General features: G+C 45.0%; 1 protein-coding gene across 4 annotated transcripts in view; it reads left to right on the forward strand.

The window, feature by feature from the left end:
• The window catches only part of LOC112107002 (poly(rC)-binding protein 3-like), a 457963-nt gene that overhangs the window by 200122 nt on the left and 233761 nt on the right, over positions 1 to 24080 (forward strand). For all 4 annotated transcript variants that reach the window (XM_026654134.1, XM_024200517.2, XM_024200513.3 and 1 more), the window contains exon 2: positions 14134 to 14244. The gene's annotated coding sequence lies outside the window, so the exon portion shown is untranslated. The remainder of the gene's footprint in view (positions 1 to 14133; positions 14245 to 24080) is intronic.

A 24080-nucleotide genomic window follows, 5' to 3' on the forward strand; every position in this document is an offset into this window, starting at 1 on the left:
TAATTTCCCCCCAAAGACTTTGATTACATTCCCCCCAAAATAAAACTGCCACCCATGCCTCACAAATTGTAGCAACCTCCAGCCACATTATCCAAAACTCCTTTTGTCTTAGTGGGGGCTTGTGATTAACCTATTCTTAGTTATGTTAATTGAAGTGTGAGTTCACAGCACTCAATCTTAACAAGGTCTGTGATTCATCCAGTCATTAGTATCTCTCATTTGAACAGTACAAGGCAGCAAAAAGAAACTGATTTTGGGATGGGTTGTAACTCAGGAATCCCTCAATCAAATGACTCCAAATTTGGTTCACTAATGCTATCTCACACCCCCATGAGGCACACCAAATTTCAAAGCAATCTGAATTGAATAACTGTTTGGTTTTGAGAGTACTTACAAAGTCCTAAACTATATTGTCAAAAGGCCCCGGGTGTAGGGGCTTGAGGGCATAGCTGTTTCCTGTTCAGTAAAGGGTGTGGATTTTTTCACACCTTGACTGACATAGCTATGCCAGCAAAACTTTGTAGTGTAGACCTGGCCTGCATGAGAAAGTTGCCCTGGTTTAACTGCAGGTGTGATTTGAATCTAATTTAGAGCTGGCCAACATTACAGAGTTAGGTCGGCTAACTACATTACTTAGGGCAGTGAAAAATTTCATGCCCTGGAATTCTTCCTTGAGCTACCTCAGAGAGATGGATTTACTACAGCAATGGAGGAACCTCTTCCATTCCTGTAGCAAATGTCTATACTACAGCAGTGCAGTGCAGCACTACTGATGTGGCACTGTAGCATTTCTAATGTAGACATACCCTTAGTTAAACCAGTACAAAAGGCTGAGTGGACACGCTGGTTTCCTCTTTAAACCAGGCTTATATCAATTTAGATTGAAGTTGATTAGGGCTTGTCTATATAGGGAAGTTATTCCGGAATAAGGTATGGTGTGATTTAAAGTTAATTTAGCTATTCCAGTCAATTTCCAGTGTAGACAAGCCTTTATGAATAGGTTTAAGTTCAATCAGAATAAGCCATTCTGAAACTAATATAAGACTGTCTGCACAGGGGTTTATATCAGTTTAACTACATTGGTTTAGATACTAATTTAACTTAAACCAGTGCAATTTTTCAGGTAGACAATGGGCTTGAGGGGGTTTGGCACTCAGAGTCAACTCAGTGTGAACTCCCTTTGAAAATCCCAGCACACTGTCATCCTGTGGATATTTCCAACCAGAAGAGAGAAGCACTTTAATGTGTACTCAACAACATTCATCTCAACAATTAAGTCTAATTATGGAGATGAGCTGTACACTGTTTTCCAGTTAAATACAGAGCACAGAGTATGTGAAAATGTCACTTTCAGTTGAATGTTTCAATAAAAGGGAATGTTTTTGAGTGAGTAAGCATGCCTGCTTAAAGTCTGCGGCAGCCTCTTATTCATTTGACCCAGTTTTGCAAATTTTCTTTACTTGACTGTGACAGGGATCAGGTTAAGAGCTGGATAGTTCCAGCACTCAGTCAGCTGCTCTTATCTGACAACTGATGCTTCTTGTGAGATTAAGGGCTACATTCCATAAAATGCTTTAATAATATAATAAAAAGTTCTGCCTAGTTCTGGGCAGATTAGGCACCAGCTCTTGGCAAACAGTCTGGTCACATATTCTGCATGTCAATATAATCAGTGACCTGCCTAAAGTTCTTATCTTTATCTCTTTAAGACTTTTATCTTCATATTCATTTAGGGTTTCATCAGAGAAAAAGTTATCATCTTTTTGGGTAGTTATACCCCTTTTCCCCCACCCTGTGTCTGCCTGGTCTATTTAGATTGCTTCTCGGTAAGATCTCTGATGACAAATTTCAGCATGAGAATTGTTAAAACCTAGTTATGAGAGTACTTAAATAGGTGTCTCTAAAGAAAGTGCTGGTAGCATTATAGTTTTTCTACAAGTGAACCACTACTTCTGACCTTTAAATACTATCCTCTTATACGGGGTGGCACTAGCCTCTTTCCAGTGGGGGGAATGAGATGGGCTAGACAAAAAATTGGAAGGGCTGCGCTATACTTATTTTTTTAATAAACGTGTTTTATTGATGTTATCCTCAAAAGGAGAATAAAAATATATACAGACAGATCAGTTTTCAACTTCATCTATGGTGGCTCAATGATGCAACATTTAGTCACAGAAAATTAATAGGAAAAAAACCTAAGCCAATAAATAAATAAACTAATAATATTAACAACAATAACAAATAAACAAATGCAAACTTCTGGGGAAAAATACTGGTTAAATAATACTAGTAGCTAATTACTTTAAATCGGAGAACTATTGTATTATAGTTTAAAATTAACCATTTGGACACAAAAAGAAAAGGAAAAAACCCACACCCACACACTACTGTTTAAAGCAAAATAAACAACCGACGGAAACGAAGTACACATTTTTCCCTAGCCGATCAAGCCCCTATTTCCATTCCAGTCAAATCCAAACCCAATTAAATACATATAATCTGAACATTCAAAACATTTTTAAGGTGCTGAGCATTCTGGCACTGATCCAGGAAAGCAATTAAAACTGGGCTTAACTTTAAGAACAAGTAGTCCCATTGACTATACATGCGCTTAAAGATATGCTTAAAGATAAGCACATGCTTAAGTGCTCTAATGGATCAGGGTCAGAGAGCGTAGCATCTTGGAGGGCTGAGTCCTATAACTCTCGTCATTAAACTAAACTAATAAAACTGGCACAAATTGGGCCAGGTAATAGCCACTCTGATTTTTAAAAAAGTAAAAATAAACCAAATAAAGAGTTATTGAAAATGAGAGTCAATGATGAGCTGACCCAAACAGAAAGGTGTTGTACTAACTCCTGGAGACAGCCCCTGAGGGACTCAAGTAGAGGTTCAGGAAATGAGTTCCGCAAGTGAGGGCTTCTCGGTTCTGGGAGTTAACTGTGACCTGATCCATTTGGAATCTCAGTGCCTATACGGGATAGACCAACAGTCACTCAAGTACCCGAGGCATTGATAATTAATCAATTTACCTCTATCTAAGGGGCAGTATTTGGCAAATAACTATCGGTGTATAAAGGCCTATTATTAAGGGTCAAAGTGTCACCGTGGATGTATTCTCGTTGCACCTGTTTAACTCAAAGGGAGGAGCACATCAGTATCCAAGGGCAGAAATTGATACTAAGATACTGTTTTAAATACTAATTACTCCTATGTACCAGTCAGCATAATGGTCAAATGACATGAAAACATTTAGGGACTGAGTCTCACTTACATTAAGGGCCTTTTTACACTGCTCTGACTGTAAAGTGGGTACGTACAGTGGGCATGAACATCATTTACTCCCAAGTCAAGGCCTCTTTATGCTGATTGTGTGAAAAGGAGTTAGTGTAAATGAAACTCGGGCTCTGTATTTTAAAAAAAATGAACTCACTTTTTACATACGTACATAAAGGACTTAATTTATCCTTTTGCATTTACAAAACTCCAAAAACAGATAGTCTTAAAAAAAAAAAAAAAAAAAGAAAGAAAGAAACTGCACCAAAAATATCATTTTGGCTAAGGTTCTTTAATCCAAAAATGCAGCCTGGAGCAAATATCTATGCCTAAAAGATAAGATCTTAATGGCTGAGATATATAAAATAGAACAGTTACAGAGCCTTTAACTATAGCAGCACTGTTATGCAATGGAGCTGAAATAATACTTATTTCCATAAACTCACTCTTTCAAAATATGAGAAGTGAGATACATAAAAATAGCTATTACACTAGTTCTAATTATGAATTAAATTGTTACAGATGTTAGAATTCTTGCAGCCTATCATGTTAACAACCTGAGTATTTAAAGTTCTCAAATATTTACATAAGACATGCTTTTAAAAATGTGTAAACGTGTTTACATAATACAGTGTAATGGTTCAGCATATAACATACTATTCTATCAATTCTTTATGTGGATTTTCCAAGTATTTTTACCAAGGGTCTGATTCAAAGCCTGCTGAAATTAATGGGAGGCTTTGGATCAGGCCCTTAATGTATATACACCTCTACCTCAATATAATGCGACCCGATATAACACGAATTCGGATATAACGCAGTAAAGCAGTGGCTCCGGGGGGGCGGGGCTGCGCACTCCGGTGGATCAAAGCAAGTTCAATATAACGCGGTTTCACCTATAACGCGGTAAGATTTTTTGGCTCCCGAGGACAGCGTTATATCGAGGTAGAGGTGTATGTGGGTGAATGAACTATGGCTAATGGTCAATTAGGCATGATTTTCATCTGAAAATCTACTTGAGTTAAATAGTATTTTCCCCCAATAATCCTGGTCAGCTTTATTGCAATAGTCAGTTATGCTGCCATGATGAAAGAAGGCTAATGTCTCTCCAATTTAAATTATTTAATAATCCCCTTTAAATAAAAGGAACATGTGGCTATTCCTCATAAATAGTCACCAGTTTAGGACAATGCACAGGACTAAAATAATTTGGGGAAACTAAGTTTGGTGCTTCTGGCTGGATTGTGTCATATGAAGAAGATGACAAAGGTACACTCTGCTAAATATACTACATTAATTTCACCAAAGCCCAAGTGTGACTCCAATATCTGAAGCCACTGAAGTGGATAAGGAGAAGCATCCTCTCCCATTAGACACAAGCCCACCTGGCTCTAGCAGAGCAGTTCATTTCCCAGCATTGGAGACATAGCACCCCATCCCCAACGATGAACAGGAGCAAGTACTTGCCACCCCTGAACCTGCTGAACAAGTAGAAGCTGATTCTTCCCGGCAAAACCTGGCTTTCAGGGAGAGAACTGGCAGAAGTCATGTGGGGAAGAATTTAAAGCTTCTGGACAAAGTATTAAGTAAAGGAAGGGGAAAACAGCTAATGGTACAAGAAGGGACTTGAGAGAACTAGGGAAGCAACGGGGGTGGGGTTCCTACCTGAGTGGCACAGGGCTGAGGGGCTTCAGGGTGGGTTTGCCCCCTCCCTTGTTTTTAGCTGGTTCCAGTGTGTCCATGCCTTTGGAGTCTCTGCTTCAGGGATTGCTCCAAGGCTCCTCCAAAATCCCCCACACCTTGCTCCACCCCTGGAAGGCATCTGCTGCACCCAGTGTGCCTCTCTCCGGTCCCCCTTTACTCTGCTGGCAGGATGCTACCTTCAGGCCCAGCAGCGCCACCCCAAGCCAGAGGGGCCATGTTCGCAGCGTCATGAGTTGCATTGCCTGGAGGGTGGCTGCATTTGGATGGGCGGTTGGGGAGCTGGGGGCTTCCTCCCTTCAATCCCCCCCAACTCCCCCACAGCCTCCTGCCATACCAGTTGGCGTCAGCAAGCCATTTGGCGCCACTTTAACTCTGTGCTGGTGCGTCGCGGGGCTGCAGCTGCTGGGGCCAAGGTGCCCCACAAGGCAAAGGCACTGGTGAGATGCCAGCGCCGCTCCTACTTGCAGGCCCTAGGATGGCCTCATGCGCCCCCAGGCCCGGGAAGCAGAGCAGCAGTAGCTAGAGCTCGTGCTAAGCAGAGCTGGGAGGGGAGTGCAGGGAGGGAGCTGTGGCAGGGGCTCTGGGGCGCACTCTCCCACCCTCCGGGCACCCAGCTCTGAACTTTGCCCTAGAATGGGTGGCTACTGGGGGGTTAGGCAAAATTTTGGGTAGCTATAGCCCCCGCAATCCCCCTAGCACTGCCCCATATCTTATACTTAAATGTGGTTATGTGGGAAATTATTTTGCAGGCAAATCAGAGCCCTGTACCACAAGCAAAGGCATTTTAATGAAGCCACTTAAGTTCCGGTTTAATGGTGTGTTCTAGTGAGTTCACTGTAACTACCTGTTCATACATTATGAACAATTTACAATGTTTTTAAACCTGTGGCTATGGTACTTGGAGCTCAGGTTTCTTGAAGCAGTAGTAACCATGGATTCTATCTTGTAGCTATTGTGTCAGCTTTCTCTGGAAAGTAGTTGCATTTCTTAGGCCACGTCTACAAACTTATGTTATTCAAGTTACAGTGGCACACAGCTGCTGCAGTTAGTACAGCGCCTCTGCACATGTATGCTTGTCTCCTTGTGTCGGCGGTGCGTGTACTCACCAGGAGTGCTTGTATCAATGCAGAAGTGTGGTTCACCATGGGTAGGTATCCCACTGTGCAACTTGCCACCATTCAATGTCATTGAATGAAGACTAGATGCCTTTCTGGAATGTGTTTTCCAAAAAAGTAACTGTTGTGCTATACAGGAAGCCCATGATATGCAGGGAGTTAGATGAGATGCTCTAAAGGTCTCTTCTGGCCATAAAGTCTACTAATTTTGTTAAAACTGAGTGTAGCGTTGGGAGCAGCCTCTGATGTTTTACTGTCTAGCTGGCTTGCTTCCTAGAATGAACACTCATTTTGTGGGGTGATCCACAGGGAGTAGCTCAAACCTTCAAAGTGTCTGGTCAGTGGCAGGACAATAGCACTTCAGGGGAGGGGTGTGTGTGGCAGTGACATCACAAAGGCCTTTTGCAGGACCTCAGCCTATTGGTCAAAGATGGTGGGGAGGTGGTGACCTCACAGAGAGATGCTGACATGAGCCAGGCAGGATAGGGGCGCAGAGCCAGGAAAACCTCGTAGACCCCTGTGGCTTAGCTTCAGCAATTCTCCTTCTCGAGGTCTCTCTTTGAGAGAGTATTAGGGTTCACGTAGGTGAGTGCGAGTAGGAACCTCTTTCGAGTTTTCTCCTTTCCTTTTACTGATTTTACTAGAAAAAGAGACGTCCCTGTTGAGAAGGTAAGAGCCTCGGAGAGGTTTGTAACCTGTTCAGTCTGATCCACCTGGTGCCAGCTGAATTCTAGACATGGAAAACACTAGTTCAAGGTGGCAGAATTTTATAGCCCACCTGGGATTTTGTCCCGTGGAATCACTGGGGACATTAGGGTTTGTCCTTTCCGTTTTACCTTTTCCTCCATCCCTCCTTCCTTTCTCTTCATCTCTTACTTCTTTTGTCCTTGCTCCTGTTCCCCTCCCATCACCAGGAATGGTGTGTGTGTGTGTGTGTGTGTGTGTGTGTGTGTTGCAGTGGCAGGTAGGATGGCATCATAATGCGGGCTTGGGATAAGTGGCTACAGAACTTTTGGATGTGCAAGGCCACGTTCCTGCATCTGTGCACCCAAGTTCACCCCACCCTGCAGTGCAGAGCCTCCAGAATGAGCGCTGCGCTGACCATGGAGAAGCGAGTTGCGATCACACTGTGGAAACTTGCAGTGCCAGATTGCTACCAGTTAGTCGGGAATCATTCTGGAGTCGGGAAATCCACTGCAGGGACTGTTGTCGTCATGCAAATGTGCAGGGCAATTAATCACCTCCTGCTACATAGGACTGAGACTCTTGGCAACATACAGGTCATAGTGAATGCATTTGCAGCAACGGGGTTCCCGAACTGCAGTGGAGCAATAGGCGGCACACATATCCCTATTTTGGCACCAGATAACTTTGCTACTGAATACATCAGCAGAAAGAGCTACGTTTCTATGGTTATGCCAGTGGTGGAGCACTGGGGATGCTTCACTGACATCAATGTGGGTTAGTCGGGGAAGGTGCATGATGCTCGCATCTTTAAGAATGCAGGACTGTTCAGAAAGCTACAAGCAGGGATTTTCTTTCATTTCCAGTGGTCAGGATGAAATGCCAATAGTGATGCAAGGAGACTCAGCCTACCTCTTGCTCCCCAGGCTTATGAAGCCGTACACCAGTCCCCTCGACATCACCAAGGAACGAATCAGTTACCACTCACCGGGTGCAGAATGACAATTGAATGTGCTTTTGGTCATTTGAGGGGATGCTGGTGGTGTTTACTCACAAGATTGGACCTCAGTGAGAAAAATATCCCAATGGTTATAGCTGCTTGCCGTGTCCTGTATAATATATGTGAAGCAAAGGGGGGAAAGTTTCCACTGAGGCAAGATGGAGCAGCTATCTGCTGAATTTGAACAGCCAGATACAAAGGCTATTAGAAGAGCTTGACCCAGAGCCATACAGCTCAGGGAGGCTCCGAAAGACCATTTTAACAGTGAGCCAGAGTAGTGTGTAGTGTGCTCTACCTGGCCCTGCTCTTTTGTGGCCTGGAAGGAATCAGATGTTGATTGCTGTACATGTAGGACTACAGCACTGTCAAGGCACCTCTTAATTTTGTTTGTGAATGACCCTGTGAGTTGTGTGAGACTGGAACCAGGGAATCAGGTGCTTTCAGAACTGCTGAACACTTGGCAGCATGTGTAGTAAAGATAAACTATTTTCCAAATAATAGAATGTTATTCTGTAACAAAACCCATTCCAAAAAAACCACCTGTGCAATTTTAAAACAGATACATTAAAAACTTAATAAACTACGAGAACAGAACTTTTGAAGGGGAAAGAACATCCATGTCCATTTCAACTACATGTATGCCAACTGTGGCTTTCAAGGTCAGTGTATGTGAAGCTGTGATTGTCTTTAATGTCCCCAAGGGTGGAGTGGTAGGGGTCGTGCAGCGACCTTTGATGCCATGTGGAACGTTGGAGGTGGGGTTGTATGGAGGTCCTGATATTGAATTCTTCATGGGCTGCAGAGGGAAGGGAGCATGTGATTGTTGAACCTGCAGGTCCACCAGACTCTTCAGCATCTGTGTTTGCTGCCTGAGAAGCCCCATTATGTCCTTGTGCATCTCCCTCTCCTTTTACCTACTGGGATTCCTGGTCCTTTCTCCTCTCCACTGTTTCCTTCTCGAGGCTGTTTGCAATGTTGATCCTCCAGGCCCTATGCACGAGGTCCAATGCAGCACTGGCTGGCAGGATCTCACTGAACATGTTATCCCGAGTCCTCTTCATTCTCCTCCTTATCTGACTCAGGTGTTCCATGTGTAGGGGGAGACCCTGAAGATACAGATGGCAACAGATACAGATAAAACACACAGAGATACCATTGTCAGCGTAGTCACTAGGAAGCGAAATTTACAATGCTAAATTCACTCCCATTATTCCCCTAAAGTTTTAGGCACTGCCTTCTCACTTCTGCTTGGGGTTGCTTGTCACAGCATGAGTCACAGCAACAGCCATAACAGAGTATAGCCTGCTGCGGGTTGGGGAAATGAGGAGGGAGTTGTTCCATTGCATGACTCTAGTAGCATAGGGCATTGGCACTGAATACTGGCACCGTTTTCCACAGGCAGTGATAACTTCAGCTGATATCTCACTCGTGAGGGTAACAAAGGCAGAAAGAGCACAGCTGCTGCTGGCGTCCCGAAGTCACCCAGGCCCATATGCTGCTCGCCTGTTTACTGCAATGATGCCTGCTGAAATTATCTCTGAATGGCATGGGAATGCGTCCTCCTGCAGAGGACAAAATAAGGCAGCGCTCCCTAGAAACCTTTGGCAGAGGATTGCAGAGCACATCCAGGAAAGTTTCATTGAAATCTCTCAGGAGGATTCAAGGGACATGCCAGTGCACATGAACTATTCCACATGCCCCTCCCCCCCCCAACTCTAGAGAGGAAGGAAAAGCAGATAAGCAACTTTGCCTTTTTTGTTTGTATCCTTGTCTCTTCTAGCACAAGTAAATTAATGAAAAATCAAAAGATGTGTCCTGCTACTTTGGGGGTGCCATCCCTGTAATTGGAAATTTATCTACAAATTTACTCGTAGTTCCTTCCCCTGCTTCGGGCTCGCCTGTGCTTGACCAGCAGGACTGGCTGGACTGTGGTGGTGTCAGAAAGAGGTCCTGGCTCACTGTACAGCTGGCTCCCTCAGTCGCCTATCCCCCATACTCCTCTTCTTCCTCTTCCACGTCCATCACCTCCTCCTTCTCGCTGTTCGCAGCAGGGAGCCCTTGTGCTGTTGGGGAGGGGGGGTCTGCCAAATATGGCATGCACTTCTTTGTAAAAGTGGCAGGTTTGCAACTTGGCACGGGATTGATTATTGGCCTCCCTGGCCTTCTGACAGCTTCTTGGCTTTCATGTGGCACTGCTGCTGGTTCCTGTTCTTTTTCTTCTGCATCCCATGATCAATCTGCTTGTAGATGTCAATGTTTCTACAGCTGATTCGGAGCCGTACCTGTGCAGCCTCTTCTACTCACCAAGCCAGACAATCAGGAAAAGGAATTTTAAAAATTTATGGGGCTTTAAAGGGGAGGAGGGACTTCTGGTCTCAGTGACCCCTTGGCAATGGAGCTCACAATGGTGACCAGAGTGGTCAATGTGGGGCATTGTGGGACAGCTGCTGGAGGACAGTTAGTCTTGACATAAGTAATGCAGTGTCTACGCTCACGCTGCGATGACCTAAGTACATGGACCATGGCTCTATGCTGCTTGAGGAGGTGGTGTTAGTGTTGGTGTAATGGGGCACTTACATTGGTGAGAGACCAATTTAAGTGTAGACACATGCACAACTAGGTCAACGTATGCCTTGCATTGACCTAACTTTGTAGTGTAGACCAGGCTTCATTGTTTATTCCTTGCCATTCTGGGCAGATTTGAGTGTTTGGAAAACATTTTCCTTCCTTATATCATTCATTCTCTCCTACTGGCATGTCAAAAAGGAGGGACAGAAGCATTGTTTTACGGGGATCAAAAGGGTGGCAGCTTCATTAAACAAAGATGAAAATAGACAGTTGTTGCCATGTTTCACAGTGAATCACATTTCCTCTCGAAACAAAGAGGCCATAACCATTATCAGGGACCCTCCATAAAACTGATGTCAGTTGGGGCACCATGTCCTACTTGTGGGTTCCGCCAACCACACTCTGAGTCTTGCTTCTTTAGAGCAGAGTAGCTATATCACTGTGATAGGGTATACAAACCCCCACCCTGGGCCTGAAGGGGTTAAAAGGCAATACTGGGCCCAAGTAGCCCTGCCCCCTACAGGCTTGCTGGTCATGCAGCAGGAGCAGCAGGTTAAAAGGAGCTTAGAAGCCCAGGCAAGGAGTGGTGGACAGGCTCTGAGAGGGGGCAGTCAGGGGACAAGAAGCAGGGAGGCTTAGATAGGGGGTGTGGTCCTAGGGGGCAGTTAGTGGCAGGGGTCCCAGGAGGGGGCAGTCAGGGGACAAGGAGTGGGGGGGGTTGGAGGTTCTGAGGGGGGCAGTCAGGGGGTGGGAAGTGGGAGGGAGTGGATGGGTGCGGGGCAGGGGCGGGACTAGAACGGGGTCCCCCCACCCAGTGTCCTCTTTTTTGATTGTGGAAATATGGTAACCCTAATTATCCCTGCTGTGGCCAGGACTACATAAAAGCAGGAGGAAAAATGTGACATAAAAAATAACAGGAAGGAAACACTGAGGGATATACACGGCCATCCTGATGAACCAGTTACAGGAAATGGACAAAGGACTGCAGGAAAACCCCAATCCATCTCTTGCAAATAGCTTCAAGGTTACAATGCATATGCCCAACTAGGGCAATAATTAACCTATCCTAGAAGAAACTCACCTATAAATCAAACACAAGTGGAAGCTGGGAGTCTCCACTTCTTTGTTCTCTCTACCAGAGTAGAACAGCTTGCTGAGGCACCATAGGAGCCCAACTAGTGGAAGCTTTTCAAGAGGATGCACTGAATTATATCTCCTAGGTATTCTGACCATACCCCTACCCTAGCCAGCACAGCGGCGAGTTATATGGACCCGTGGTGCCCATGCTCCATCAATATTCCTGAAGGTGGGCCCAGCTCCGTCAATGTTTGGGCCCCAGGCCCCGTGCTTTGTGGGGCCCCGCGCCATGGGTGGGCAACATGGGGCTCTCTCACCTCGGGGGCAGCTCCCCCCGTCCCCGGAGTCTCTGCGTGCTGCGGAGAGGCCCCAGCACTGACCCAGCTCCCAGCCCATTGGCCGGGAACCTCGGGCAATGGGAGCTGCAGGGTCCGATGCCAGAGCTCCCTGGCCACGCCTCCACAGCAGGGAGGGGGAGGGAGCCACAGGCAGAGAGAGCCCCAGGAGTCTGTCACTGTCAGAGACACACAGACACAGCCGTGGGGTTGTGGGGACAGACAGATGGAGCTGCGGGCAGGGGAAAGGAGCAGTGATGGGCACCCCGGGGCTGGCATAAAATACACAGTACAGAGGGGGCTTCCTGAGGGGGCTACCCCATCCCCCCGCAGAGCAGACCTGGGCTGTGGCTGGCTCCATCCATCACTCCCCCAGCCCCACAGAGACCCACACAACCCTCTGCCCCCCTAAGAGACCCCCAACGACCCCTGTGCCACTGTCGCCCCTCTCCAGAGAGCTCCCCCTTTGTGCCAGACAACTCCCCTCCCACACTGCCTCCCCTGCTCCAGAGCTCCGTACAATCTCCCCCTTTGCCTCCCCTCCCACCAGCCCATTGGCCAGGAGGCTCCCAGCCTATTGGCCAGCATGGCCAATGGGAGCTGCACCTGAGATGATGCCTGCTTGCAGATGCAGATCTGCCTGGCCGTGCCTCCACAGCACGGGGAGGGGGAGCCACAGGTGAGCAAGCCCCAGTCATCATCATCACAGGCACAGCAATTCTCTGGATTTTTAATTTCACTGAGGAAAGTAATTCAATCTACTCTTCCTTTCCAGACAGTCTGTGGCTTTTCCTGTAAGAAAACTTACAATTTCTTTGCAAAGAAGTCCATTTATAGTTTTTTTTCACTTGAGAAGTATATTTTCTGGTTGTTCATAAGCTCATTTATTTTGTTAACTCGGTTTAATAGGCAATTTTAAAAGCCACTTGAATTGTACCTGGTTTTTTCCATTGGTCCATGGAAGATGTGCAGATTTTTATTTCTGTGGGCCAAACCACCCTGTGTAGAAATGTAAATTTCAGAGCTAGAAAAGCTGTGCAAGGGTAAGGGTCCCTTCAGGAAATTGTCCTCAAGTCATTCATTCTTCTGGGCATTCCATTCTATTGTTCCCTCCTATAGTGATAGTGATCAGTGTTTCCACCCACAGCGGCGACGCAGAAGACTGGGTCAACCCTGCAGTGACTCTGCCTCTACCCTTGTTCTCTGTCTTCTCCCTCTACCAGCCCCTTTGGTCTCCCTAGAATTACCCCTACCATTACTCCCTCTGCGTCTTCTTTCTCTGGAGCTTCTCATGAAGTAAAGTCTGTCATTACAGGTTCTCATCTCTGTAATGTATTTAATTTTGATGTATTTATTAAGTGTTAATTAATGCACTATGGGAGTCCCCTTCAGCCCTCTGTATGAATTGATCCTCTTCTTTCCATATGTTTTGCCCATAGGGTTTTCTGCAGCCCTAGGGCAGTCAGCAATAACCCCTGTGCCTTTGCAATGGGGTGAGGGAAGGGGACCATGGGTTCCCTATTTATGTGATTTGCAAGAAGTGTTATCATTACTCAAGGTACCAAATGTGTTTAAATGATATAAGTGCCTTATAAAATCCCAAAGCAAGCTCATTTTCATTTCTCATATAATCTCACAGGATACACACATTTTTCATTTAATTATATGAGTTGAATTTATTATTATTATTATTATTTATTATCTAGGTTACTGGATTTTTTTTCAGTGTGGCAAAATGTGTGCTATTTTATGGGTTGAATGATTGAATGACATAATACCCCCCTGCCCCCAATGTCCGTCACTGAGTCTGGTAATTTTGTCAAGTGTTCATCGCACAACATGGTGGTACCTACCCCTGCCTTGTGCTTCAGGGTGTCACGGGGTCCAGGGTGGCCTGGGGAGTTAGTGGGGGGCCTGGCGCTGGCAGCAGCGAGTCACCTGGCCCCAGCCCACTCCGCTCCACCTCGCCGGCTCCCACCATTGCTCAGGGGCGGGGGCTGCGGGAAGAGGCGGAGTGGGGGCGTGATAGGAAGAGGTGGGGTGGAGCAGGGTTTCTCGCTGCTGTCGGCGCCAGGCACCCTGCTAACCGCCCAGGCCACCCTGGAGCCCGCGTCCCCCTGAAGCACGGGGCCCCCCAAAGCGTGCTAGCCAGTGCTGTGCATTCCAGGCACCCCGGTGGGGTAGGGATTGTGGGCACCTTGTGTCATGTGGTTTATCACTGAATGAGGGCTGGAAACATTATATACATTCCACAATGTAATAGAAAAGTCTCTTATGACATTACTTAACCTTAGATAGAAACCTTAGTGTCGTTTAATTAATTGCAGTACTTGATGGCTGAAATAATTGCTACGCCCTTGTATCTTCTTTTCAGAACATAGTCAATTACAACTTTAAAAGATTTCTGCCTTAACTGAGTGCACGGGTAGTTACTGCAAGGAAGGACTGACAGCACTTTCTTAAACACCACTGGGTCTTCTTACAAGTAAGTCCTCTTTCTTATTTACTTTTCTTTCTCGCCCTCCATTCCTGACTTTTCTCTTCTCTTTTTTCTGCCACTGACTGCCATCATGACTAGAACTGGGTGACATTTTTCAACCAAAACTTCATTTCAGGGAAAAATGCAGATCTGACAGCAATACTAAATCATTTTGTGAATTCACGTTGATTTCACCAAATTGTTCATTTAGGGAAAAAACCTTAAAAACAAAAATTGAAATGATTTTTCAGTGTGACATTTCCTTTAATTTTATTTTTAAAAATCCAAAAATGTTTAAAGGTGCTCAAAATTGAAATGGAACTTTTCACTTTGGTTCAAGTGAAGTGTTTCATTTAGCCCGAAACAATTGCTTTCCAACTTTTTTATCCGCCAAAAATTTAAAAAAAAATTGTTTTTGGTCCAACTCGAAACAAATTTTCTTTGATGTCTCAAAATTGCCAGTGAACTGAAAAATCCATTATTTGCTGACCTGCCAATAGAAAAGAGAGCAATTCACTGTGGCACTGAGACCAAAATAGCTCCACAAAATGATTGATGATGAATAATATAAAAGAATTCAAAATTTCCGGCCTCCCAAGTAGACTGAGGCCTGTCTACACTACAGTTGAGGCAGGTTACTGTGTTACAATTTTTAGTATCAATGCGACCTTAACCATGACCTTGGACATATCCATGTATGGTTATATATCAATTGTAACTATAGTGTAGGTAGGTCAATAAAGCATCCTTCACAGTGAACTTTTTTGGCCATGGGATCCTAAATTTTGTACAGACTTGAGCCACAGCGACCCCAGAAAGAGGTACTTTCCTGAGTCAGAGTGCCTCAGAATCTACTGCCCCTCTGTTCACAAAAATGTCCTTCGAACTCACAAGATTTGAAAACAGAAGAATCAATTCATTATAGAAAAGACAGCAACAATAATTCCTTACCAAGCCCCAGGTAAGGGGCTCTTTGCTCTTTGGGATTCCTTGTGTTGCCGAGTTGCTTCTCTTTCTGCAGGGCATTAGACCTGAGATTCAACTCCAACTGCAGTGTTCTGAGCATCATTTGATGGTCCAATTCAGAGCCCCTCTTGACCATCTTTTCACTAGCTAGTGACATCAGTGGTGTCATGTTTTTAGCTCCCTCCACACCTGAACAGCCCTGATACAACTATGTTACTTAGCCCTCAGGCTAGTCTGCATTCAGTTTTTTCATCAATCTAACTAAATCCAGAGAAAAAAAATCTAGATTGCTGCAGTCCCCTAGTGTGAATGCAGTTATAGCAGCATAAAGCTGTTTATATTATTATAGCTCGTTTCGGTAACAATTGTTTATATTGCAGTAGCACCTAGGAGCTTTAATCATGGACCAGGGCCCCGTTGTGCTAGGTCCTGTACAAACACACAACGAAAGATGGTCCCTGCCCCCAAAAGCAAAGCAGTACAAAAACTAAGTAGACAAGCCCTCAAAGATTTTGGGACTCTGCCACCTCCTTCTCCACTTATCCCCTGGCGTTATGGATGGCACTGCCTCTGTCATAGGTAAACCAGAGAATAGGAGGACCATCTTACCGGGTCCTTGACTCTGATCCTAAGGGAAGAGCAAGCCACCTGTAGGACCAGCTTTTTAAGGGACCCCAAGTCTAGCAAAGAGCATCACAACTGAGACAAATCCTGTGATGCTCTCTCTTAAAAATGTAGGGGGCCTTAGGAAGGTTGAGGAACAGAGTCAGCGATTTGGGAGGTTTTACTGGACAGGGCCGGCTCTAGGTTTTTTGCTGCCCCAAGCAAAAAAAATTTTGGCTGCCCCCACCCCAGCCTGGGCTCCCCCCCACACACCCCTGCTGCCCCAGCTCTGGGCTCTCCCCCCCCACACCCCGTGCTGCCCCAGCTCTGGGCTCCCCTCTTCCCCCCCACCAGTGCCCCCCCACCCACACACCCCCTGCCGCCCCAGCCCTGGGCTCTGCCCCCTCCACCCGCACCCACTGCTGCTCCAGCCCTGGGCTCTCCTCCCCGCCGCCCCCACCTGCACCCTCCTTCCGCCCGAGCCCTGGGTCACTGGTAACTCGCTCCCAGGGCAGATCATTCAGCAGGAATTTTAGATGTGCACAGAACACAGACAGGATTGGTTCCCATATGGTTACAGAACTGCAGTAAAGTGGAACAATTTTCAGCTTGTGTGATTGGAGGATATCTGGATGCATATTATAAGACTGTCCTCCATAAATGAGGAAGAGTTGAGGTGCCTTTATTATTCTTTTGTTCCACTCTTTGTTTCTATGGGGAATTTGCCAATGCAATATCACTGTCTTCCTTTTAAACAAACTAAAAAAAAAAAAAAAAAAGCAATGGCTGTTGAAAATAGCAATTCCAGTCCTAAAAACTACTGGGAAGCATTTCTTGCTCGATTTTATCCTACTTTTTCTACAGCAAGTTACAGTGGATCAGTATATATAATTTGGGAGAAATGAAGTAACAGCTGCCCAAATTGAGCTTGAGCGCTCCTGAATGTTGAGGTGTTCAAATCTGGAAGGCAGATGCTAGATTCCCTTTCTGAATATTAGCTAAATCTGGAAAGGAAAAGTCAATTTCTGCGTCCATGGCTCAGAAGTGGAAATCCTCCTACGTGCCTGGTACTGTATCTAAAGCTGCCCAGGTCCAGTAGAGCCTCCCCTCCCTTACTTTTCATTTTAAATTCTAGTGGGATCCACATACCTCCCTTGCTAGGCTTCAGATAGAGAGAGGCACTGTCCATTTAATCCACCCAATTCTTTCTTTGGGGCCTGCAAGGTGAGGTCACACCAGTATCCCTAATCCAGTCTGGGGATGTCTTCTGAAGGGGATATCTGAGCCAAAGCCTTCTACTCCTTGGGCATACTTGTTCCCCATTCACAGTGCCACACCGCTCTAGCAGTGAGCTCTCCATTCACAGCCAGCTGCAGCATGAGGTTTCAGCTACCACACTCCCTCCCCCTCCCTTTCCTGTTGATAGCGGCCAAGGGAATGCTGGGAAATGTAGTTCTTTCCCTGCTCCAGGGCTGGCTCTATAGGCAGGGAGCTAACCAAGGAACTACAGCTCCCAGGGCCCCCTGTTGGTTCTCAGCTCCCAGGCTGGATCCCTGCCGGCTGCCGCCCCTGCAAATGGACTGCCCCAAGCACCTGCTTGCTTTGCTGGTGCCTAGAGCCGCCCCTGTTACTGGATTTAGGGAGAGGAAGTTGGGAGAATCAGTAACTTGTTGGGAATAAGAATGTGGGAGATGGGAAGTCCAATGTAGGATTAGAGAGGGAGTTAGGTGTTAAAGGGAAAGGATAGGATCATAAAAAGTTGAAAGGAGAAGGATCTGGTTGGATTAAAGGAGGGAGAGAGGATCCTCAGAATGTTTAATAAGCTCGAGGTCAAACAAACATCCCGTTTGCTCAGGATTTATCTGAACTGAGGTGAACTTCAGAACTTATGAAGTTCCCCCATCACTAAAGAGCTAGGTTTATATGAAACTACATTTGTAAGAGACAAAATTATTTATAAACAACACAAACCACTCTCCCTTGCTTCACAACTGAGGAAATATATTTTTAAAAAATCCATCCCACAGTCTTTTCCACCTATATAGCAATGAAGATTTTCATATCACTACAGTGCACCTTAGGCTAAGGTATTTCTCTCTTTGTGGCTGTATATAACTACAGTAGATATTATGTTGTTTTCTTCTTGTTGGAGTATGTTCCTCTTCAGAGCATGCTGTGGGTGTTGTGAAACTCAATACATGGCTTAATGCTTCTTCAGCTTTGGCAATCCTATTTGATCATACTGTGCTGATAGGTAGTGAAATAGTAGGACATTATCACATTTTGCCACTGCATATTTCTGGAATAAAGATGCACAAAATAAATTGAATTTAAGCCGTATAATAGAGTTACTAGAGTAGCAAAAGTTTTTACCTGCTATAATTAATTAAGCTTAGCTACTGCTTTCCAAAAAATGAGACTTCATAAGAATACACAGTTTATAATATCATATGTAGTGAGATAAGAAAATTAGATTTAAAGAATATTATTTACCATTTCTATAGCTATTATTGTTTAAGAGTGCGATTAATTGAGATTAATTTTAATCGCTTGACAGCTCTAATATAAATTGTAATGCAAATGCAACAGTGTGTTCATATTTCTCTAAGACCTGCTGCCACTAAAACTATTGCTGAAAGATCTAGTTGTCGGGTGTTAGTATCCGTTGCCCAAGGTCTTTTGACAAACATAGCTTAGCATTAAATAGAAACAAAAAGGGAGAAAAAACTTTGATTTTGGGAGCAATCAGGGTTTTATTTGTAATGGGGAAAGCAAAAGACAGGTGAACAGGAATGAAGATATGATGAATAACATGTTTTAATTTTGTTAGGAGAATTCCAGAGGAAAACTATTTGTGACCAGGTCACACAGAGGAAATATTGTGGTTTGTTTTATTTTTTTAAAGAAGGCAAGAGCCAAGGTTTCAGGTAGCTTTGGTATTGTTAGTGAGTGGTGATTATTGTGGGTTCAGAAGCCTGCCTTCAAAATTCAGAGTCCAGATTTTCATGATGTGTACAATACTGTATATTTTATTTAAAGTAACTTAGCAATGCTAATATACATTTTCCTAGAAACACATTTTGTATATGAGGGTGCTCTGTGGTACCTTAATATAAAAACTTATTCAATCAAATGTATGTTTCTATTGTTGTTTTTCTCCCGATTGGATTTATACTAATACTTTGATATTTTTCTTAGGTTTCTAACCATCATCTTAGCAGGCTTCTCCCAGAATAAAGCCTAAGTGCATCTTAGTGTGTGTTAAAGAAAAAAAGGTGGGGGGAGTGGGAGAGTTAGCTGCACTCCAGAAAATCCATAAATAAAAGGTGTTAACCTGTGATCCAGTAACTAGTGCAATTATATAGACAAATGTTTCTGATCCTAATCATCCTTTCTTCTAGTTGTAGGAGTTGCTAACTGGGGTATGCTTCTGAACAAATAGGCATTCATTTGAAGTTGGCAGTGCGTGTTTGTCCAAATCTGATAAACCACTCATTGCCTGAGCTGATAAGGATAACAAATAAAGGCCCTGATCCTGAGAGATTCTGAGCACCTGCAACCAACCCTTCATTTCACTGGCAGCTTGGTCTAAGTAGGAACTGAGTAAAAACAATGGGCCAGATTGGGCCTAGTTCCCATTTGGGAGCAGGGCGGAGTTGCTGTGCCCTGGGTAGCTCCAGGAGTGATTCCATGAAGTACATGGGAGAGCACAGGCTGCACCATCCCTTTGGATGCTGCAGTCTGCTCTCTCACGCTCGCACTCTCTCTCTCCACATGTGCTTTGATGTGACTTGGCCCTTGGAAGCTAATAGGGAGTGGTCTCTGTGCTCCCTCACGCACAGACACTGTTGCTAGGGGAAGGTTCCTTGCACCTTCTCCCTTCATTCCCTCCTAGCTAGGGCCATACACACTCTGGGTCTGAGTAAGGACTAAGTTTTGGACCATTTCTTTCAGTGGGAACTGTGGATGTTCAACACCAAGCTCATAATGGGGGTTAGGGGCTGGGGAGGACTTGCTGTGTAGGATCAGTCTGTCTAGCATATATATGGTAAGCAAATGCTGTACTTCTTAAAATCTTAAAAGAATAGAAGAAATTGGGCTCCTCTAAAAGGTGCCCTGTTGAGTTTTGAGTTCCCCAAGCTCCCTCTGAGTCCAAGGCCTGTCCCAGATAGGGCTGCTAGCCACACCAGTGCCAGGGCAAAGCAAACTCACAGGGGAGTTCATACTACTCAGGTGTTGTAACTGTTGTGATTTCCTGAGGGCATGTGGTTCCGTGGAGGCTCCTACTGGGGCTCTGCATAACTCCAGTGAATGGCTATAAATTCAAATGAGCACAAAGTCACCTTTCAACGACTTTCTAAGGAGAAGAGTAGCACTTCCAAAGCACGGCTGTCACACTCTGCTATAACATGGACCATAGAAACCACTCTGACTGAATGCTAAGTGCAGGCTACTAGAGCTCAGATGGACTAAAAAACACTTGACCAGCCTAGTGTCCATTTAAAAGGCAATCGCAAACACATTCTTTGCTTGTCTTATCTGGCTCTGAATGGGCAAACAGCCAAGAGTACAGTTCATTAGGCAAGAGCCAAACCATTTCATTACCTGCAAAAAGTGATGTTCTTGGTTTATTTATTTATTTGGGCCGGTGGCTGAAAGTTTTCCTGTGTTGGGATAGTTCAGTAGAGGTGCTTGGCATCTCTTCACTGTCCATTTTGTCCTTCATTGGACTACGAGAATTGAAAAATGAAGCAAAAATAAAATATCGAAACAAAATTACTACAGTATCTACATTTTACTGGTTAAAAAAGATTATTTCAATGTCAATGCTTCTATTTGTTTTATAGCTATAACCTCCCTGTTCTTTCTACCTTTCCCTCCTGTTTCCAGCAGCGTCTCTGTTTACCTGTGTTTGGCCCCAGACAAAATCATGGTCCTGCTGAGCTATCTCTGCTATTCATGAAACCTCTGGACCAGTGGCTCTCAACCCGCGGGCCGCATGCAGCCCAATCAGCACACAGCTGCGGCCCATGTGATAACCTCAGAGCCATGTAGGTAGTATATATATTGTGTGGATGCAGCCCACATAACACACAGAGAGCTGCATATGCGGCCCACGATGGTAAATAGGTTGAGAACCGCTGCTCCGGACTGTCATGAATATAAATCTCTTTATCTAAGGCTGAGTTTTGATTAATTAACAAAGGTACTTATGTAGCAAGTGGCTGTTACCCTCCCGCACTGGGGGTCAAGTGCATGACATCTGTGATGTTCCAAAATTCCAAAGGGAAGAGAGAAACCTGAAATCACTCCAGAGCTGGTGACTCTTACAACACAGTACATGGTATTGTGACTGGCCATTCCACATCACTGTAATGTTGATTTATTTTAACTCTCCCCCTGTGGTAGATAGTTGTACAGTAACTCCTCATTTAACGTCGTCCCGCTTAACGTTATTTCAATGTTACGTCCCTGCTCAATTAGGGACCATGCTGTTTAAAGTTGTGCAATGCTCCCTTATAACGTTGTTTGGCTGCCTGCTTGTAAGGTTCTGTGGAAAAGCAGCGACTTTACAAGGGAGCATTGCACAAGTTCCGCTTCTCCGCCTCCTCCCCTTCCCTCCCAGCGCTTCCCCGGCGCTTAGGACTTTCTGGGAGGGAGGGGGAGGAGCAGGGAAGCGCTGCATCTCCACTCTTCCCCCTCCCTCCCAGAAAGTCCTAAGCGCCACCAAACAGCTGTCTGGGGGCAGGGAAGCGCTGGGAGGGAGGGGCAGGAGTGGGAAAGTGCCATGACTCCACTCCTCCCCCTCCCTCCCAGAAAATCCTAAGCGCTGCCAAACAGCTGTTTAGCGGCCCTTAGGATTTTCTGGGAGGGAGAGGGAGGAGTGGAGATGCGGGGATTCTCCGCTCCTCCCCCTCCCTCCCAGCACTTCGTGCTTAGGACTTTCTGGGAGGGAGGGGCAGGAGCAGGGAAGCAAAATCATGGTCCTGCTGAGCTATCTTTGCTATTCATGAAACCTCTGGACCAGTGGCTCTCAGCTGTTTGGCGGCACTTAGGACTTTGGGGGGGATGTAGCGTGCTCCGGAGAGGAGGTGGAGTGGGGGGGTGGGAAGAGGTGGAGGTGAAGTGGAGCAGGGACAGGAAGAGGTGGGCCTGGAGCATTCCCAGCAAAGTCCGAGCCTGTTCTTCTCCGGGGAAGCTGCCGCTGCTGCTGCAAAGGTGCTTCCTAGCGTCCTAGCCTGCAGTGGGCTGTGCCTGTGTGGGGTAAGCCGGGGCACTTCCCAACCACAGTACAGTACAGTATTGTACAGTATATAATGCCTTTTGTCTGCCCTAAAACAATTTCCTTGGAACCTAACCTCCCGCATTTACATTAAATCTTATGGGGAAATTGGATTCGTTTAACATTGTTTCACTTAAAGTTGCATTTCTCAGGAACATAACTACAACCTTAAGTGACGAGTTACTGTATCTGGGTGTTTGATTTTTAATTTATATTAAACTTCTCAGCCTCTTTACTTTGCTATCAAGCTTTGACTAAGTAACATACCCTAAAGTATAGATAAAGTCACTAAATGAAAGGACAGACTAATATACCGCTACCTCGATATAATGTGACCTGATATAACACAAATTCTGATATAGCGCGGTAAAGCAGTGCTCGGGGGGGCGGGGCTGCGCACTCCGGTTGATCAAAGCAAGTTCAATATAACGCGGTTTCACCTATAACGCAGTAAGATTTTTTGGCTCCTGGGGACAGCGTTATATCGAGGTAGAGGTGTAATTGTCTATGAGCCAGAATGTCATATCTGGTCTCACACTAAATGGTTCCTTGCACCGTACGTTGTGGTATTGAATTCAGTAGGATTTCTTGTGGAGTAAGATTCAAATCAGCATGAGTAATTCTGTCATTCTGGCTCTCTGGGATATTGGAAATAGATGCTCACAGAGGAAATTGCCATACCTGTGTGGGCTGTGAAGAAACATGAGTCAAAATAACTGGTGTTGAAAGATGATATGAGACATGATCCAAAGACTGACTTCAGTGACCTTTGGATCAGGCCCATTATGAGTAACTCTCCTACTCAAATATAAGGGTGGACTTTTGGTATAACAAAGAACTGTGTACCCTAATATTGGGGAGGAGTTTGAGTAACAGGTGGGAAAGATACTTTTGCCTGGGCCAAGTGACAAAGAAGGTTGTTTAAAGAGAGTCTTTAGGCTGAGAAAATAACACAACTGTTTTCTGCCAGGGTTTAGATATTTCCAAACTTTGTAACTCCAGCTGCACTCACCTAGAAATGGTTTCCTGGTGTGTGACCAGAGGCATTTATTTCAACTAACTATTCATTTAATTATTTTTTTTAATTCTTTTTCTTCGTGGAATTTGCCAGTGAAGACTGCCTTGACTTATGACAAGCTGAACAGGTTCTAGAAGCTTGTTAATCAGGAGCTTAAAATAAAAAAATGTGAAGAACATAAAATAATGTGGGAAAATAGTATGTGATCATGTACTTAAAGACCTTATCATAATGTATATGCACAGGAGGGCTGAATTATGTTTGCACTGGAAGCCTTTATCGTGGCATTTCCTAACTTCTGAGTGATTGACTTTGCAACCTTAATAATTTCTTTTAATGAAGTGTATGTAGGTGTGCAAGTGTATTCCCCCCTCCCCATTCCTCATCCTCCTGCATTTTAATTAGGCTACCTCCTCCCTCAAAGCAGACACTCTTGGTGCTCTCCCGGATGAGGTAGAATCAGCTTGGACAGCCATAAGCATGGTCACCCAAGAAGTTGTAGATGCCATTCCAAAACCGAAAGCCAAGGGTTTCACTTGTAGCATATCTGCTAAGATATTTCAAATTCTGCAAAGAAATCTGAGGCCAGGCAGCGCCATGATGACATCGAATGTAAACGATTACAAGGTATTTTTCAGGTGTAAGCAAAAGTGGATCGTGACACTTATTTTAAGAATTTGGCAAAAGAGGTGGGAGAGGGAATAAGATCTAAAAAATTACAACCTGCATTCAAAGCTATTCAGTTACTTCGATCCAAAACTGGACTTTGCGCAGGATTTGTGCCAATAAATAAGGCTAATGGTAAAACATTCTCAACCCAAGAAAAAGTTCTGCAAAAATGGAAGGAATATTATGAGACTGCACATAATCATTCTGAAACAACGCCTTGGCCAGATCTAGACGTGTTAGTAGTAGATGCAATCCCTGACACCGAAACCTGTGTAGATGTACCTTTGTACCTACATTGCTCCA

Source organism: Terrapene carolina, unplaced genomic scaffold (genome assembly GCF_002925995.2).
Source record: "Terrapene carolina triunguis isolate 2854851 unplaced genomic scaffold, T_m_triunguis-2.0 Scaffold183, whole genome shotgun sequence".
In the NCBI taxonomy this organism is placed as follows: Eukaryota; Metazoa; Chordata; order Testudines; family Emydidae; genus Terrapene; species Terrapene triunguis.